This window comes from Cebus imitator, unplaced genomic scaffold, assembly GCF_001604975.1.
Source record: "Cebus imitator isolate Cc_AM_T3 unplaced genomic scaffold, Cebus_imitator-1.0 Scaffold380, whole genome shotgun sequence".
NCBI classification, from domain to species: Eukaryota; Metazoa; Chordata; class Mammalia; order Primates; family Cebidae; genus Cebus; species Cebus imitator.
In genome coordinates this window covers 235,548-256,364 of record NW_016107695.1, presented here as the reverse complement: position 1 = coordinate 256,364, position 20,817 = coordinate 235,548, and the positions used below count along the sequence as shown (strand labels likewise).

The window sequence follows — 20,817 nt, the reverse complement described above, 5'->3', positions numbered from 1 at the left end:
ATGTCACACTGCAGCAGAAGGTGTCAAAGCTGATTCTTTTCCCACAAAAACCTACTATTTTTTTTAATTAAGTGTATTATGTATACTTGAAGTTTGTAACATGATCTTATGGGATCCATACCTACAGATATGAAGATAATAGTACTGATAACTGTAGTGAGGCACATTCGTGTATCTATCATCTCATATCGCTAATTTTATTTGTGACAAGAACAGCTAAAATCTATGTAGCTCACGAAAATCCCTAATATACTATGGTTTCATTACCTTTAGCACTTGTGTTGCATGTTACATACCGGGAATTCTTCATCCTAGCATCTGCTGTTTCATATCCTTTCACCCACATCTCCCCATTTCCTCCCCCTCCCCGCCTATCCCGTTAACCACACTTCCATCATCTATCTTGGTGTCTTTGAGCTCTGGTTAAGACACAGATTTCACACAGAAGTGAGATCCTGCAGCTTTGTATGTGTGTGTGTGTGTATGTCTGGTTTATTTCACTTAGCATAATGTCCTCCAGGTCCATCCACAGTGTGGCAAATGGCAAGCTCTCCTTTTGAAAAGCTGAATATTCTATTGTGTGTACGTGTGTGTATACACATATGCACACACACTCCTGTATCATATTTTTTATTAATTTGTTCATTGATGGGTTTTTAGGTTGTTTCCATAGCTTGGCTGTTGTGACTAATGCTCAGTGAACATGGGAGGGCAGATGACTTTTGAGATGTTGATTTTCTCTCCTTTGAGTATATACCAGGAGGAGGACCACTGGGTCATATTGTAGTTCTATTGTCAATGTTTTCCATGGCGTTTTCCAGAGTGGCTGCAACAACCTACATTCCTACAAACAGTGCACACAGTTCCCTTTTTTCGCACCCTCACCAACATTTGCTATCTCGTCTTTTTGATAACAGCCATTCTTACAGGTATGAGGTACTAGCTCAGTGGTTTTAATTTGCATTTCCCTTATGATTAGTGATGTGCACTAATCATATATGAAAAGGAGCACCTTTTCATATAGCTTTTTGGCCATTTTTATGTTGTCTTTGGAGAAATGTCTATTCAGGTCCTTTACCCATTTTTTAATCAGGTCATTTGTTTTTCTGCTATTGAGTTGCAAGAGTTCTTTATAAACTTTGGATATTAAACCCTTATCAGATATGTGGTTTGCAAATAATTATTTCCCAGCCCATAGGTTGCTTTTTCGTTTAAGAAAAATGAAGTTGGAGGCATCATACTTGATTTAAGATTATATTACAAAGCTATAGTAACTAAAACAATGTGGTACTGGCAGAAAAACAAAAACACAGACCAATTAAACAGAGTATAGAGCTCAGAAATAAATCTAAATATATATGGACAACTAATTTTCAATAAAGCCATCGAGAACATAATCAGGAAATAATAATCTCTTTAACAAATGGTGTTAGGAAAACTGGATTTCTGCACACAAAATAATGAAATTGGACCTTTATTTTACTATACACAAAAACCAACTCAAAATGGGTGAAAGACCAAAAATCATAAAACTTCTAGAAGAGAACATAGTGGAAAAGCACCTTAACATTGACCTTGGCAATATTTTGAATGTCACAACAAAAGCTCAGGCTACAAAACAAAAGTAAATAAATGGGACTGTATCAAAGGAGCTTCTGCTCAGCAAATAATCACAAAACAAAAACAAACCATTTTAATGTAAGAATGAGTCCTTTAGATTTAGGCCTTCCCAATTATTCTGTCAATGAGTAAGCAGGTTTTGAAGTAAAGTCTACAAATGAAAGTCTGATACACAGTTGACCATTGAGCAACGTGGTGGCTAGGGGTGCCGGCCCTTCATGCAGTCAAAAATCCACATGAAACTTCTGACTCTCCAAAAACTTTAAACCTACTGTTGACTAGAAGCCTTACCAATAACATAAACAATTACCATACATTTTATATACTATATGTATTAATGGTTTATTCTAACAATACAATAAGCTGAAGAAAAGAAAATGTTATTTAAAAAATTATCAGGAAGAGAAAATATATTCACTATTCATAAAGGCCTTCATTCTCAACATCTTCATGTTGAGTGGTCTGTGGAGGAGGAGGAGCAGAAGTTGATCTTGCTGTCTCAGTGGTGGCCAAGCCAGAAGAGGTGGAGGAGGTGGAAGGGGAGGTAGCAGAAGCAGGCTTGCTTGATCTAACTTTACAAAAACACATCATAATTTCTGCCTGACATTTTTGCTTTTTCATTTCTCTAAACATTTTTCCATACAGTACCAATCCTTTTTCCACCATTTGCTTTTGTTTCAGTGCCTGTATCATAAAAGCATCCATGTTGTGAAAGACGTCAAAAGCATTGAGTCATCAGGATCGTTCTGCCACATTGTCTAATGTCAATTTGTTTCCTGGCACTGCTTCTTCTATGTCTTCTTCCTTATTGTCCGGCATTGGTTTGAATATATTTTCTCTTCCTGACAATTTTTTAAATAACATTCTTTTCTTTAGCTTACTGTATTGTTAGAATAAACCATTAATACATATAGCACATAAAATGTATGGTAATTGTTTGTTATTGGTAAGGCTTCTCCATCAAGTGGTCTTCTGTTAATTCCTCTGGTGTGGTGTCTGTTAGCTCTTGAATTTCTCCAAGATCCATACCTTGAAACTTTTTTTGCCATAGCCACGATTTCTTCATGATTTCCTTGATTGGCCCTGTCATAAATCCTGTGATGTCATGAACAACTCTGGACAGTTATCTCCAGCGGAAACTGTTTCAGGGCTGATGGTCTGCATGGCTTTTCCTATAACGCTAATGGCAGCTTCATTGGTGCAGTCTCTCCAGATTTTCATGATGTTCTCTCTATCAAAGTTCTCTTCCATAGCATTAACAACCCTTTCCATAGAGTTCTATGTGTAATAAGCCTCTGATCTAGAGGCTGGATTAGAGGCATTGTTTTGGGGCAAGACCACTTTGACACCTTTGGTGTTAAACTCAGGGGGTTCTGGGTGGCCAGGAGCGTTGCATAATACCAAGAGAACTTTAAAAGGCAGTCACTTACTGGCAAGGTACTTTCTGACTTCAGGGACAAGGTATCAAAGGAACCAATCCAGGAAAAGGTTCTCACTGTCCTCCTTTCTTAATAAACAATGAAAAGATTGGCAGGTGATGTCTATCTTTTCCCTTCAAGGTTCAGTTTTATGGATAAGGGCAGTTCTGATCACAAGCTCAGCTGCATTTGCACAAACCAGCAGAGTTGATCTATCCCTTTCCAAGTCCTGGTGCTCCTTCTCTTCCTTACCAATAAATGTCCTTTGTGGAATGTTTTTTCCTAAGAATAGGGCCCAGGCTGAAGTGCAGTGGCATCATCTCAGCTCACTGCAATCTCCACCTCCCAGGTTCAACAATTCTCCTGCCTCAGTCTCCCAAGTAGCTAGGATTACAGGTGCCCACCACCATGCTTGGCTACTTTTTGTAGTATTAGTAGAGACAGTGTTTCACCATGTTAGCCAGGCTGGTCTCAAACTCCTGACCTCAGGTGATTCACCTGCCTCAGCCTCCCAAAGTGCTGGGATTACAGGTGAGAGCCACCATGCCTGGCCCTCAGTGATTTTCTTAATGCTGTCTGGGAACTCATCTGCTGCCTCTTGGTCAGCTGAAGCTGCTTCTCCTGTTATCTGGAACTTTTAAAGCCAAATCTCTTTCTAAAATTATCAAACCATCCTTCACCTTCCTTTTGCTTTAAGTTGTCAGATAATGACTTCACTTTTTCTTGAATCATATTAGAGTTTATAGGTATGTCTTTCTTATAGCAATACTGTACTCACATAAAAGCTTCATTTGCAATATGAGATTAAAAAGGATTTAACAAAACGTGCCAGGTTTTCATGCCTGCTGGCGTAGCTGCAGCAGTGGTTTCACGAGTTTTCTGTTACACTATTTCTTACACTGGATTCATTTATCTTGAAATGTCAGCCGACTGACAGTCTATGGTACATACCAAGCAATTCAGCTTTTTTTGTAAAGTTGTGGCTTTCTCTGCTTCTTGGGAGAAGGTTCAGCATCTCTAGGGGCACTTCCTATGGGCCCCATAGTGTAATTCAAGGTTTACGGTATTATATTAGGCACAATGTAAAATACACAAGAGCCATAAGAGAACACCTTTTACTGCAACACACAATTTACTGGACAGATGAACAGTTCACGCAGAGGCGATGAGCATCACAGAGCGTTTTAAGGGATAACTGCAACTCCTGAGCTCACCACAACAGCTACAGGAGGGGCGATGAAATGAGGACAGTAGTGCTGGATGGACTACAGTTAAATTTACAAAGAGATGATTTAATACTGCGTTTCTGCATGTGCTTATGTTTCTCTTGACTAAAAACGTGCATACATTCTAATAAAGTTTAACTTTTTGAAAAGATGTGTGCATATTTTATGATAGTAAATGATAAAATAGACTACATATAATTTATGCATTCATGACATATCTTTTTCAATTTTTTTATACTTTTAGGGTATGTGGTTCATCTGCGAGTTTTTTTCAAATTGTTGAAAATCTCCAAAAATTTTAATATATTTGTTGAAAAAAATCACGTATAAGTGGACCCATGCATTTCAAACCCATGTTGTTCAAGAGTCAGCTGTATTTTGAAGGAAAGTGGGGAAATAAAATGTCTACTTTTTATTTTCTTCTGTCACAAGCATATATTTATTTGAAAAGTATAGATTTGTTTAACTCTGAAAGTTCCTGTGCCATTGCTGCTGGAAGGGGTAGTGTAGGGCCAGGGAATGTGTACTCCTAACACAAGTTCCCAGGTCAGGCTGACGCTGCTGGTCCACGGCACCCAACTTTGGGAACCACTGGGTGAGGGCAACCCTAACATTTGCACAGTTTGTCACTATTTATAAAACACAACTGTTACATAAACCATTTACAATAAGGAGCCAAGGTGCATCCATATTTTATTGAAACTTACATTTTTTACTGAGAAACTCATGACAGGTAAAGAGCACATTACCAGTCTAGCCTGGAGCCTTGGTGCTAAGATTCCGGACTGATTTTTCTGACTACGTTTTTGCTGTTTATTTCACTAGGCTGCCAACGACAACTCCCATTCACACAGGGCTCAAGGCATCCTCAAATTCCCTCTAATTTCACAGGTGTTTCCAAACACCTTTGCTTATTTTGCTATTTTTTTCTTCAGGACTGATTTAATATCAAAGGGTTTCTGAGGATCCAAAACTCCTGTCTGTCTGCTGTTTATGTTAAATGGATAAAGGAAATTATAATGACTGAATCTCTTTTCCATCCATTATTTCCAAAAATAAAATACAGAGGTTGACAACAGCAAGTACTTACTGCACACTGACTTTTTGCCAGGCACTCTGATAAGAATTTTATATAAATTTTCTTGTGTAACCCTCTTGACAGCACTATGAAGAAAACGCTCTTGTTGTCCCAATTCTATAGACAAGGAAGCCAGGCTGAGGGCAGGCAGCCTTCCGAGGCCTCTCACCTCTGTTGAAAAGCCCTTCCTGAGGTCAACTGGCTTCTATGTGCATGAAACCTCAAAACACACATAGAATGACATAATATAGTGGCAGGAAGCGAAGTAAAACTTATCCAGGGAACAGCCTTTTGTTTCCTGTTCGAGAATGGAATTAAATAAAATACATCTTTTGGTTCAGGGGATTCTTGGGGTTCATTAATTTTCTGATCATAACAACTTTACATGTGAGAGAGCAATTTGAAGCCCAAATATCAGAAATATTTTAGTAGATACACAGGTTTCTTATGCTGTGATCCTACACAGTGTCCATAAATACAGAAGGACACTAAGCCTCTTATATGACACAGAGCAATGGTAATGAACAGCTCTGCAAATGATTCAATGTAACCACAGTTCATGTGTAAAAAAACGTTTTAATTAGTGGTACTCACTTGAGTCATGAAGCACTTCCCCCACCATAGAGAAACGAACTCTGGCTAAGACATATTCAGAAAACAAACAGAACTAGAAATAAAACCTATGTAAGTAAATCCTATGCCAGAACCAAATCAAGAAGGCCTGAGAGAAGCATCAAGAAAAAAGGAAGCAATATTATTCAGGCAAAAGATGAGGATATGGCATAAATCTGTGGGTGCTGGAGTAACGCTTGACTGCTCAAAAATGTTTTCACAAAAATCATACGGGACTGAATGTACTACTGAAGAAGGGAAGTGTTTTGGAAAGAGGACTACACCGATTCATTACAACTATTTTGTAATTCTGTTGAGCCGTGTCCTCGAGGATGAAGTTTCTTTCATTTTTCCTTTCACAGAGTTCCTAACATGTGACCTTCATTTCCCTTTACCCAAATTAACCCCACAGAAGAAAGGAGACAAAGAATTACAAACAGAAGTGAGTTCTGCACTTCTGAAAGTTGACAATGGTAGTGATGTTTTCCACAGGATAATCAACTATTGTATTATGCTCACTTATTTTGTTTTTGAAAATAATTCCAGAAATGACATTTTCTGAGTATTCTGCACATTTCTTCAGATCACTGAATTTTTAGTTTACAAAACAGTAAACTATTCTCAGAAGACCAAAACTTTCAAGATGTATTAAACTCACACTAAGAAGCTTTGCCTTCTTACAGCAAGGAGCAAAGGCTCTGTTGGAGAATTCCAGATTGTGGCATGCAGAGCCACCTGGCCTCCTGCCACACAAGCAATGGGAGGCAAATGGTATTGCTCGGCACCACCTCATCAGGCTTTAAGGCTGACATACAATCTGCAACTCTTGTCAACCTCCATCAAGGTCTGGCAAAATAAATATGGCACACACAGTAATAAACCCCACCCTTTTCTCTGGCACTTCCTCTTGCAAAGATGCAGCAGAATAGGATACTGGTGTGATACCACCCACTGGTCTAACTAGCAGACAGTGGAAAATATCTAAGGCAGCAGTAACTTTTTAAGGCCTTGGGATAATATGTCATTCCACATCTATGCTACATTTTCCTTATCCATTCCTCTGTGATGGACATTTAGGGCACTTCCACATTTTGGACATTCTGAAGGGTGCTGCAGTGGCCATGGAAGTGCATGTATCTCTTCGATATACTGATTTCAATTCTTTTGGACAAATACTCAGGAGTGAGATTGCTGGATCATGTGGAGTCGACTCTTTGCTTTGTGATGAAAAACACACCCTTTTCCACAGTGGCTGCCTCATTTTGCATCCCCCCAACAGTGGTCAGGAGCTCCCCTTCTCCACATCTTCATCATCACTCAGTACCACTTGTCTTTCTGATATTCTAACAGGTGTGAGGTGGTATCTCATTATGTTTTTGACATGCATTTTCCTTATGATTGGTGATGTAAGTCCTTTTTCCTGTATCTGTTGGCCATTTGTGTGTGTGTTCTTAAGCAAAATATCTATTATCCAAGCTTCCTTTGGGCCATTATCTTTATCTGATAATTTCATCTACGGATGTCATTTGCTTAAGTCAATTACTGCATCTGAGATTGCAAGACAGTGATTTTCTAATTCTGTCATTCATCCATTCCAGTTGTCTGCAATTCTCTAAGAAGTAACTTTCCCTTACCAAGTAGGGTATCTGGTTTACTTAAAATACAGTCTGAACAGGAAAGACAGACAAATGTTTAATTATTTTACTTTATAAGGCACACTTCTGAGTAAGGGACTGGTGCCCTAGTTACCTCCAATGGGGACCAATGACATTTGGTTTTATGTTTTTGTTTTAGCTACAGCTTTTTGGGGGAAGTATTATCAAATATGATGAGGGTTTAGATATACAGTGTTTGAAGTCAACCACAGTCAGTACTCTTTGGATGCTCAGCTAGCCCTCCTTTGGCTGACAGAATAGGGCACTGGTGTGGTGCTGCCCACTGGTCTAACCAGTAGACAGTGGTACATGCCTCACGCAGCAGTAGCTTTAAGGCCTTAGGAACTGGTTGCTGCCTGTGGCCTTGTTATGACTCCTTCTTTTGATTTCGCCTTTGATTTCTTCTTTCCTCTTTGGCAAAAGATATCCCTGACTCATCTTGTAAGTCTTCTGCCATAGACCTGGAACTAGCTCTCCACCCAGGGAGTTCTGGCTTCTATTAGTGAGGAACGGTATTTAGAGACTGCAAAGGGGATACTGAGGGTTGTCACCAGAACATTGCCGCTTCCAAGAACCTTCCCCGGTGGGAGCTAGGAAATACTGGTATTCATGCACCAGTTCCACATGGTTTTAATCTGAAAGGCTTTCTAACATAGGTTAATGGCTGACAGAGCAAGTTCTCCCCATCGTAACGTTCTTTGTTTCAGGGGTATTTTGACCACTGTTACTTGTTGATTCTCCCAAGTAACTTTACAATCAAACAGTACAGCTACAGAAAAACCTACTGGTATTTTGTTGTTGTTGTTGGGGCAGTGTTAAATTTACAAATTACCTACAGAGAACTGCCTCTTTAAGAGATTAAACCTATCTATCCAAGAACAAGTTACAATTTTGCATTTATTTAAGTCTACACTTCCGGAGGAAAAATAAAATGTTCTTAATGCAGGTTTTGTGGAAAGCTTGTTAATACCTGAATGGTTTATCCTTTTGCAGAAATCTTGTTTATCCTTTCTGAGGCTATTCTAAGTGAATTCTCCTCTTCCACTATAACTTTTCAGAGGTTATTGTTTGTATCTCTAAAGATCATTGAATTCCATATATTAGTTTTAACACTACTATTAATCTTACATTTAATTATTTTATTGCCACTAAGTCTCTTCACCTTTCCAGATATGCAATCTTGTCACCTATGAATAAAGACAATTTTAACTGTTCTTTTCAATGGTAATGTCTGTAAGTTCTCCTGTCAAATTTCATAGGGAACTACCTCCAATACCCTGTAAAATAGTCATGGAATTAATGAACATTCTGGCTCTGTTCCCAACCACTTTTCTCAGTAAGATATCAGCTTTTGGGCTGAGATGAGCATTTTATCATTTAAAAGCAGCATTCATGGATTCCTCTTTTACCGGGTGTTTTAGCAGAAATCCAGAATTTTGTTGAAGTAGCTTTCTGCATTCAGGAACATGGTTATAAGAGTACTCTTTTTATATCAGTTAATATTACTAGAGAATTATTAACGGATTTATTCATAGTGAATCATCCTTGCATTCTACGCATAAAGCCCACTTAGGCATGATAAATTATTGTTAACAAACTATGTTCCCATTTAAGATTTTGAATTAATATTCATAAATATAACTCTTCTCTGAAATTTCGTCAAGTTTTCTATCAGTTATGGATACTTGAAAAAGCAGTCTGATGTCTTATTTCTCTATGCTTTAAAACAGTTAGGTATCTTTAAGACTATTTGATGTTTAAGAGATTAGTAAAATCCTCTGAGAAAGCACATGGGCCTGGTACTATTTCACAAGGAGCTCTTATAAAATGTTCTCTATTTCTTCTATGAAAAGTGGCCTGTTTAATTTGTTTCTACTTTGGAGGGAAGTCTGATAACTAAATTTCCATAACTCAACTATTTTTATAGAGGCTTTCATATTAATTTGCACAAATTATGAGAACCGGTCTCATGATTTTCAAAATCCTTCTGCTCCATGCTTTTGCCTCCTTCTTATTTCTTAATTATAGATTAAGCTTTCTCTGTTTTTAAAAAAATACTTGCACTGGCTAAAGTTTATTTTGTTGCTTGTGTTTTTAAAAAACTAGCATTTTGGCAGGCACAGTGGTTCATGCCTGTAATCCCTGCAATTTGGGAGGCTGAGGCAGGTGCATTATTTGGGGTCAGGAGTCCAAGAACAGCCTGGTCAACATGGTGAAATCTCATCTCTACTAAAAATACAAAAAATTAGTTGGGTGTGGTGGCAGGCGCCTCTAATCCCAGCTACTTGGGAGGATGAGGCCAGAGAATCTCTTGAATCCAGGAGGCAGAGGTTACAGTGAGCTGAGATCACACCACTGCGTGCCAGCCTGGGTGACAGAGTGAGAATTCATCTCAAAAAAAAAGAAAAAAAAATGGGGATCGGGGAAAGATGGCTGACTAGGAACAGCGCAGGATTACAGCTCCCAGTGAAAGTGCAGAGGCTACTGCAGGTGATCCCCGGCAAGCGGGGCCTGGAGTGGACCTCAGGAGTCCTACAGCAGAGGGGCCAGACTGTTAGAAGGAAAGCTAAGAAAAAGAAGTAACTTCAGCATCCACAAACTGGAAGTTCACTCAGAGACCCAATCTGAAAGTAAGTAACTACAAAGGCAACAGGTGGATAAACCCACAAAGATGGGAAGAAACCAGCGCAAAAAGGATGAAAACACCCAAAACCAGAACACCTCTCCTCCTAAAAGGGATCACAACTCCTCGCCAGCAAGGGAACAAGGCTGGATGGAGAAGGAGTGTGATGAAATGACAGAATCAGACTTCAGAAGGTAGGTAATAAGAAACTACAGTGAGCTAAAAGAACATGTTCTAACCCAATGCAAAGAAATTAAGAACCTTAAAAAAAGATTTGACAAAATGCTAACGAGAATGGACAACACAGAGAGGAATGTAAGTGAATTGATGGAGCTGAAAAACACAACACAAGAACTTCACGAAGCATGAACAAGTTTCAACAGCCGAATTGACCAAGCAGAAGAAAGGATATCAGAGGTCGAAGATCAACTCAATAAAATAAAACGAGAAGGCAAGAATAGAGAAAAAAGAGTAAAAAGGAATGAACAAAGTCTCCAAGAAATGTGGGACTATGTGAAAAGACCATATCTACATCTGATAGGTGTACCTGAATGTGACAAAGAGAATGAATCCAAGCTGGAAAATACTTTTCAGGATATTATCCAGGAAAAATTCTCCAACCTAGCAAGGCAGGCCAATATTCAAGACCAGGAAATACAGAGAACACCACAAAGATATTCCTCAAGAAGAGCAACCCGAAGGCACATAATCGTCAGATTCACCAGGGTTGAAATGAAGGAGAAAATACTAAGGGCAGCCAGAGACAAAGGTCAGGTTACCTACAAAAGAAAGCCCATCAGACTCACAGCAGATCTCTCAGCAGAAACCCTACAAGCCAGAAGAGAGTGGGGGCCAATATTCAACATCCTTAAAGAAAAGAACTTAAACCCAGAATCTCCTATCCAGCCAAACTATGCTTCATAAGTGAAGGAAAACTAAAATCCTTTGCGAACAAGGAAGTACTCAGAGGTTTCATCACCACCAGACCTGCTTTACAAGAGCTCCTGAAAGAGGCACTAAACATATAAAGGAACAACCACTACCAGCCACTCCAAAAACATACCGAAGGGTAAAGAGCATTAACACAATAAAGAATCTGCATCAACTAAAGAACAAAACAGCCAGCTAGCATCAAATGGCAGTATCAAATTCACACATAACAATATTATCCCTAAATGTAAATGCACTAAATGCCTCAATCAAAAGACACAGACTGGCAAACTGGATAAAAAGCCAAAACCCATCAGTGTGCTGTATCCAGGAAACCCATCTCACATGCAAGGATACTCAAAGGCTCAAAATAAAGGGATGCAGGAAGATTTACCAAGCAAATGGAGAGCAAAAAAAAGCAGAAGTTGCAATTCTCATCTCTGATAAAATAGACTTTAAAGCAACAAAGAGCAAAAGAGACAAAGAAGGACATTACATAATGGTAAAAGGATCAATGCAACAAGAAGAGCTAACGATCCTAAATATATATGCACCCACTGCAGAAGCACCCAGATACATAAGGCAAGTTCTTAATGACTTACAAAGAGACTTAGACTCCCACACAATAATAGTGGGAGACTTTAACACCTCATTGTCAATATTAGACAGATCAACCAGACAGAAAATTAACAAGGATATCCAGGACCTGAACTCAGACCTGGAACAAACAAACCTAATAGACGCTTACAGAACTCTCCACCCCAAATCCACAGAATATACATTCTTCTCAGCACCAAATCACACCTACTCTAAAATTGACCACATAATTGGAAATAAATCACTCCTCAGCAAATGCAAAAGAATGGAAATCATAACAAAGTCTCTCAGACCACAGTGCAATCAAGTTAGAACTCAGAATGCAGAAACTAATTCAGAACCGCACAGCTTCATGGAAACTGAACAACTGGCTCTTGAATGTTGACTGGATAAACAATGAAATGAAGGCAGAAATAAAGATGTTCTTCGAAACCAACAAGAATGAAGACACAACATACCAGAATATCTGGTACACATTTAAAGCAGTCTCTAGAGGAAAATATATAGCAATAATAAATAAATAAATAATAAATAAATATATAGCTTCTCATGCCCACATGAGAAGCAAGGAGAGATCTAAAATTGAAACCCTAGCATCAAAATTGAAAGAGCTAGAGGAGCAAGATAAAAAAAACCTCAAAACCTAGCAGAAGACAAGAAATAACTAAGATCAGAGCAGAACTGAAGGAGATAGAGACACAAAAAACCCTTCAAAAAAATCAATAAATCCAGGAGCTGGCTTTTCGAAAAGATCAACAAAATGGACAGACCACTAGCCAGATTAATAAAAAAGAAAAGAGAGAATAACCAAATTGATGCAATAAAAATTGATAAAGGGGATATCACCACAGATTCCACAGAAATTCAAACCATCATCACAGATTATTACAAACAACTCTATGCACATAAACTAGTAAACCTGGAAGAAATGGATAAATTCCTGGACACTTGCCTCCTCCCAAGCCTAAACCAGGAAGAAGATGAAACCCTGAATAGACCAATAAAATGGTCTGAAGTTGAGGCAACTGTTAAGAGCCTATCACCCAAAAAAAGCCCAGGTACAGATGGGTTCACAGCCGAATTCTACCAGACATACAAAGAGGAACTGGTACCATTCCTTCTGAAACTATTCCAAATAATCCAAAAAGAGGGAATAATTCCCAAATCATTTTATGAGAACAACATCATCCTGATACCAAAACCCAGCAGAGACTCAATAAAAAAGAAAGCTTCAGGCCAATATCCATGATAAACATAGATGCAAAAATCTTCAATAAAATACTGGCAAGCGGATTGCAACAGCACATGAAAAAACTTATCCACCATGATCAAGCAGGCTTCATCCCACGGATGCAAGGCTGGTTCAACATTCGCAAGTCTATAAACGTAATTCACCACATAAACAGAACCAAAGACAAAAACCACATGATTATCTCAATTGATGCAGAGAAGGCCTTTGACAAAATTCAACAGCCCTTTATGCTAAAAACCCTTAATAAGCTAGGTATTGATGGAACGTATCTCAAAATAATAAAAGCTATTTATGACAAACCAACAGCCAATATCATACTGAATGGGCAAAAACTGGAAGCATTCCCTTTGAAATCTGGCTCTACACAAGGATGCCCGCTCTCACCACTCCTATTCAATATAGTACTGGAAGTTGTAGCCAGAGCAATCAGGCAAGAAAAAGAAATAAAGGGTATTCAAATAGGAAAGAAGGAAGTCAAATTGTCTCTGTTTGCAGACGACATGATTGTATATCTAGAAGACCCCATCGTCTCAGCCCCAAACCTCCTGAAACTGATAAGCAACTTCAGCAAACTCTCAGGATACAAAATCAATATGCGAAAATCACAAGCATTCCTATACACCAATAACAGACTTAAAGAGAGCCACATCAAGAAGGAACTGCCATTCACAATTGCCACAAAGAGAATAAAATACCTAGGAATACAACTAACAAGGAACATAAAGGACCTCTTCAAGGAGAACTACAAGCCACTGCTCAAGGAAATAAGAGAGGACACAAACAGATGGAGAAACATTCCATGTTCATGGTTAGGAAGAATCAATATTGTGAAAATGGCCATACTGCCCAAAGTAATTTACAGATTCAACACTATTCCCATCAAGCTACCAATGACCTTCTTCACAGAACTGGAAAAAACCACCTTAAACTTCATATGGAACCAAAAGAGAGCCCACAGAGCCAAGTTAATTCTAAGCAAAAAGAACAAAGCAGGAGGCATCAAACTACCAGATTTCAAACTATACTACAAGGCTACAGTAATCAAAACAGCATGGTACTGGTACCAAAACAGAGATATAGACCAATGGAACAGAACAGATGCCTCGGAGGCAACACAACATATCTACAACCATCCGATCTTTGACAAACCTGAAAAAAACAAGCAATGGGGAAAGGATTCCCTGTTTAATAAATGGTGTTGGGAAAACTCGCTAGCCATGTGCAGAAAGCAGAAACTGGATCCCTTCCTGACACCTTACAGTAAAATTAACTCCAGATGGATTAAAGACTTAAACATAAGACCTAACACCATAAAAACCCTAGAAGAAAATCTAGGCAAAACCATTCAGGACATAGGCGTAGGCAAGGACTTCATGACCAAAACACCAAAAGCATTGGCAACAAAAGCCAAAATAGACAAATGGGACCTAATCAGACTCCACAGCTTCTGCATGGCAAAAGAAACAGTCATTAGACTGAATCGGCAACCAACAGAATGGGAAAAAATTTTTGCAGTTTACCCATCTGACAAAGGGCTGATATCCAAAATTTACAAAGAACTAAAACAGATTTACAAGAAAAAAACAAGCAAGCCCATTCAAAAGTGGGTGAAGGATATGAACAGACACTTTACAAAAGAAGACATACATGAGGACAACAAACATATGAAAAAATGTTCATCATCACTGCTCATTAGAGAAATGCAAATCAAAACTACATTGAGATACCATCTCACGACAGTTAGAATGGCGATCTTTAAAAAATCTGGAGACAACAGATGCTGGGGGGGGGTGTGGAGAAATAGGAACACTTTTACACTGTTGGTGGGAGTGTAAATTAGTTCAACCATTGTGGAAGACAGTGTGGCGATTCCTTTAGGACCTAGACATAGAAATTTCATTTGACCCAGCAATCCCATTACTGGGTATATATCCAAAGGATTATAAATCGTTCTACTATAAGGACACATGCACACGAATGTTCATTGCAGCACAGTTTACAATAGTAAAGACCTGGAACCAACCCAAATGCCCATCGATGATAGACTCGACAGGGAAAATGTGGTACATATACACCATGGAATATTATGCAGCCATCAAAAATGATGAGTTTGTGTCCTTTGTAGGGACATGGATGAACCTGGAAACCATCATTCTCAGCAAACTGACACATGAGCAGAAAATCAAACACCACATGTTCTCACTCATAGGCGGGTGTTGAACAATGAGAACACATGGACACAGGGAGGGGAGCACTACACACTGGGGTCAGTTGGGGGGAAATAGGGGAGGGACGGTGGGGGGTGGGGAGGTGGGGAGAGATAGCATGGGGAGAAATGCCAGATATAGGTGAAGGGGAGGAAGGCAGCAAATCACACTGCCGTGTGTGTACCTATGGAACAATCTTGCATGTTCTTCACATGTACCCCAAAACCTAAAATGCAATAAAAAAAAACCAACAACAATAACAACAAAACTCGTGTTTTAATATGTTTATTAGTTGTACTGATATTCTGTTTTTTTATTTATCACCTGCTTTTATCTCTATCGATTTATTTTTTCTGATTTACTTTGTTATTCCTTTTCTGGCTTTTAGATACTCATTTATTTTTTTCCTTTTTAAAATTGTATATGATACTATAAATTTCCCTCCAAGAACTGGTTTATGGAAACAGCATTATTTTCAAGATATTCAACATTTTTATATTTTGTTTATCATCTTTAAAGTGTTGCTTAACAGAATTTTAATATGTACATGAATAAACTTTTTGTTTTTAAAATTTGTACTTTGATTGCATTATAGTGAGAGAATGATGATTTTTTTGTTCTTATTTTAATTTCTTGAGCTTTTCCATATGGATTCATTTACAGTCATTGTTCATAGATGTTTGATGTGCACTTGAAAATAAGACATCTTTCTTGTTGGCAGATGAACATTGCTATGAAGATGTTTCCTATAACCTTATAATTTCTGTGCACTCGACCTGCCACAGACTGAGACAGACACGTTTGTCTCCATTATTAATGTGTGGCTACTTATTATTTGGTTCTTATGGTTTCCACCTTGTGAAATTTATCTTCTTCAAGGGTTAAATATTAACATATATTGTATTTTTGATGTAAATTTTAGCTTTGGAATCATAAGTATCTTTGCCTTGTAATTTTTTGGTTGAATTGTGCTTTGTGTGACATTAAAATCACATAATCTGCTTTATTTTTATTTTCATTTGCCTGGTATACATTTCATATCTCTTCTCTTTATCCTTTCTGGATCACTGTGTCTTAAGGCATCTCCTATATTCAGCATGGACTCAGATTTTTTCCACATCTGTAAAATCCAATCTGAAAGTTTTTTTCTTTTTTTCATTAAACATTGATATCAGCCAGGCATGGTAGCTCAGGCCTGTAATCCCAGCACTTTGGGAGGCTGAGGCTGAAGGCTTGAGGCCAATTGTTTGAGAACAGCTTGGACAACACAGTGAAACCTCATGTCTATAAAACTAAGGAGCCAGGCCAGGCGGCATGTGCCTGTAGTTCCAGCTGTGTGGGAGGCCGGGGAAAGGGGATGGATTGAGCCCAGAAGTTCAAGTTCATAGTGAGCCATGATCATGCCACTGCAGTTCAGCCTGGGCAACAGAGCAAGACTCTGTTTCAAAAATAAACAACAACAACAAAGACGTCAATATGACTGACATTTTCATCATATTGTTTTATATTTAATTCTATTTAATGTATGGTACTTTATGGTCTATTTTATTTATTATTTATTTTATTTATTATTTTATTTATTATTTGTTCTATCTGGATATTTCTTTGGGTACTTAAAAATGGCATAATTATTGTTCCAGCAGTTATCTTTTATTAAAATCTTTATACAAAACTCTCGGTCTACTCCTGTATAAGACAATGTATGTTAGCTCCCTACTATGCCCAATAGTGAGGTTGTCTAGCAACTATTCTTCCATCTCTCTTCCTCTACATCCAATTTTAGTCATAATTATCTTAATATTTATACTCTTAATTACCTTTAAGCGTTTACAGTTCTATTGTCAGTTTCAACTGATCTCTTATTTAATTAACATTTGCAAGAAGAATCAAGAGACTTACTCTACTTTCTATATATATTCTCACATTTCCCATTTTTGTACTATTAAACTCCAACAGAACATTTACAGAGTATTCTGGTACCTTCATTCCCATATTTTGATCTTACATAGTTAAACATATTCACTGTTCACCTGGAACCTTTTGCTGAAACTTCTTCAATCTTATCTCGGTTTAATTTTATTTATTTATTTATTTATTTTGAGACAGTCTCACTCAGTCGCCCGGGCTGGAGTGCAATGGTACAATCTTGGCTCACTGCAATCTCCGCCTCCCACGTTCAAGTGATTCTCCTGCTTCAGCCTCCTGAGTAGCTGGGATTATAGGCACCCACCACCACACCTGACCAATTTTTGTACTTTTAGTAGAAATGGGGTTTTACCATGTTGGTCAGGCCGGTCTCGAACTCCTGACCTTGTGATCCACTTGCCTCAGCCTCCAAAAGTGCTGAGATTACAGGCATGAGCCATTTCACTCAGCCTTACCTTCATTTTATAAAGCTTTTTTATTCAATATAACTCAAGCAAACACCATTCAGTTCTGGCAGATTCACAACTGTGTGTCTGGTTTTATACTCAAGAAACAATTTAGCTAGATAGTAAAATTTTTGACTCAGATTCTCCTTTTGAGTATGTTAAATATGTTCTTCCCAATGTTTTTTAAAAAGAAAAAATGATGATTTACAAAAGTTCAATCCAAGCTGATACTCTTTCCCTTATAAGCATTTGAACATGTTCATGGATCCACAAAGGTGTTTTATTGTTAATGTTTATAGTCAAATAGATTTATAAAGCTATATTTCTTTGCAAACTAGTCTGAGTCAGTTTTCCCAGGCATGTATTCAATATTTAGATTTAACTAATTTTTTTAAATTTAGGAAATATATTTTTATATTTTTAAAAATATATTTATTCTGTTTAATACCTGTTTTAAAAATTTATCCAGGGACTCATTTATATGCAGGTTGAATTTCTTTTGCCAAACTTCTATATCTACCCTTTCATCCTGAATTTCTTTTATCATTTTCTTTATTTGCTTTTCTCATTGGTATCCTTTTTCCCTATTGTGCTCTCTGGAGAATTTGCCTTCTATTGTATTCCTTTTCATTTGGTCTTTATTTCTGAATTTTTTTCTAATGCTTTCCTAACTTCCATCAGTTCTAATTTCATATATTCCTGTTGTCTAGCAATTCCTGATGTTTTATGTGTTTTCTTAACTTTTTAAAGCTAATTTGCAAATATATCATTAGTTTTCACTTCTTTAGAAGACAAATTTTTCTGGTGTAGTCTTGCTGTCTGTGAGAATATTGGTTCATTCTCATTTTTTTTTTTGTATTATAAAAAGGACTGGGATATCCAGAAGTTGTATGACACAGAAAGTAGTATATATAGAAAAAAATAGAGAGAGAAGGTAGATAGGCAATTTGAAGGCACGTTATAAAAGTCCTTTTAAGCCACACATAAGATCTTGGCTCTACATAGAGAACTGGCAGAATATTGTAAACACATAGTATTTACAAAGAAAAGTGTAATAGTATTTACATGAAAAAGTGTCATGATCATCAATAATCTGTTTTCTTTCTAGTCATTAACAGAAGTTTGTTAAAGTCTTCCATGATGATTGAGGATACTTCTTTTTCTCCTTAGAGTTATATCACTTTTACTTTATATATTTTGAAACTATGTTATTGGGTGCACACAGGTTTATGACATTTTCTACACAGATTGGCATCTTTGTCATTATTAAATGTCCCTCATTATTTCTAGTAATGCATTAAGACCCCAAATCTACTTTACACTAAAGTTATCATATGAGCTTTATTTCCCATCCTCCTCCTTTCAACATTTCTGTCTTTACAGTTTTAATTTCAAATGATATATCTTTCAGTTCTAGAAAATTCCAATTATGTGATAAAATTATCCACCCTTATATCTATGGTCTCTGACTTGTACTCTATTTCCTTGTATATATTAATTATGGTTATTTTTAAATTCTTGTCTGCTAAGTCCAATATCTGGGTCACCCATAGTATTGTTTCTATTATTTTTTTCTCATTTTTTTGCTCTATCTCTTGACATATTTATAATTTTTGACTGAAAGCTGGATACTATGTATAAAAAAAATTCCTGAAGCTCAAAATTATGTTACTGTACTCCAGAAAGGTGGGCAGATGAACAGAAGACTTCCTTACTATAAACAGAGTTGAGCAGACTCAAGGCTGGATTGCAGGTTCGGTCAGATTCCATTAACTCCTGGTTTATCCGGGGGTAAGCTAAGGCGTCCATTAGGAACTCCCACCCCACTAGCAGATACTGACATCTAATATTTGTATCCTCAGCCCTGAAATATTGTTAACCCCCCCCCCGACTCTGCTTCTAAAGGTTTTCTGCTGAGCTTATCAGTTTCTTGCCCTCCTTAGCTCCAGAATTGAATAAAATATGTTGACAGGAATAATGGTAGTGTCAGGCATGGCACTTGACCTTCCATGGCCCTAAAGTTTTCAAGTTTTTATCTCTACATCCCTGCAATATCAAAAAAAGTCTGCCAATTTTTATACACAACTTCACCTCTTACCCTTCATACACACCGAGAGAGAGAGAGAGAGAGAGAGAGAGAGAGAAAGAGAGAGAGAGAGGGCGCTGCATCCCTCTGTATGGCCTTTGCCTGAAACATAGGTATCTTCTCCTTGTGGGCAAACTCCTTCAGAGAAAAAGTAGCTGCAAAATGTCAGCTGCCCCCTTGCATCTCACACCCTAGTTAAACCTAGTTTTGTGTAGTAGTTCTGATAGGCCCTCTAGTCAGTTCTAAGCTACTCCACCATAGCCAGTGCTGAGCCTGAATATGAAGAAGATAATTTTGGAAACAGTATAGAAAAAGAGAATTTAATAATGGAGACCAGTTAATATTTATCAGGCAAGAGAACATGCAAGTCTGGACTAATTAAATGATGAGAAATAAGAGATGTTTCAAAGCACCGGAATATAGAGTTGGAGAATTTCAAAGGCCAAGTCCATTTTAAGGGTAAGAGAAACTATAATGAACAATGTTATTTTAATTGATCATGTTTGGGATTCACTGAAAGCTTTGACTCTGAAATTGTGTATCTTTTACTTGAGAATTTTTCTGTCACTGTTTTTTCAAATGTTTTTTTCTGCAGTATTTAAAGTCACAAAGATGTGTGTTGTCTGTGCAGAGGACACATAATAGGTAAATAATTCTGGACTTAAATCTCAGTGCAGCACTCATCTCCAAAAATAGTTGTCTTCATTTGAAATACATTAGTTTATTCCAGTGGTCTTTATCTTATCCTTCATAGTTGTTAGGAAGCAACTATATTCAGTATTAATTAAGCAAATACACATTTCTGTGATTTATTTTTTACTCTAATTGATCAACACTAAAAGGTCTCAAATAAAATGTCCAAGAGAATCTAGAAGGTGTGTGATATTATTTAAGGAGCCTGTTTGAAATGTACAGGTAAATTAATTTTACCTTTGCCTTATTTGTGAATAAGAGGAAAAGCAAGTATTGATATCTGCTGAGTCAACATAAGAAGATATCCTGATAAAAAAAGTTTTACTAAAATAGACATATAATATTGTTAATGATAAAAACAGTATTTTTATTCTTGCAAAATAAATAATTTATTAATTATTCTACTTTAAATGTACCATTTGTAAGGAACACTCAGTGCCATCCTCAT

General features: G+C 37.4%; 1 protein-coding gene across 1 annotated transcript in view; it reads right to left on the bottom strand.

Moving 5' to 3' along the window:
• The window catches only part of WDR27 (WD repeat domain 27), a 275,100-nt gene that overhangs the window by 135,521 nt on the left and 118,762 nt on the right, over positions 1-20,817 (bottom strand). The window lies entirely within an intron of this gene.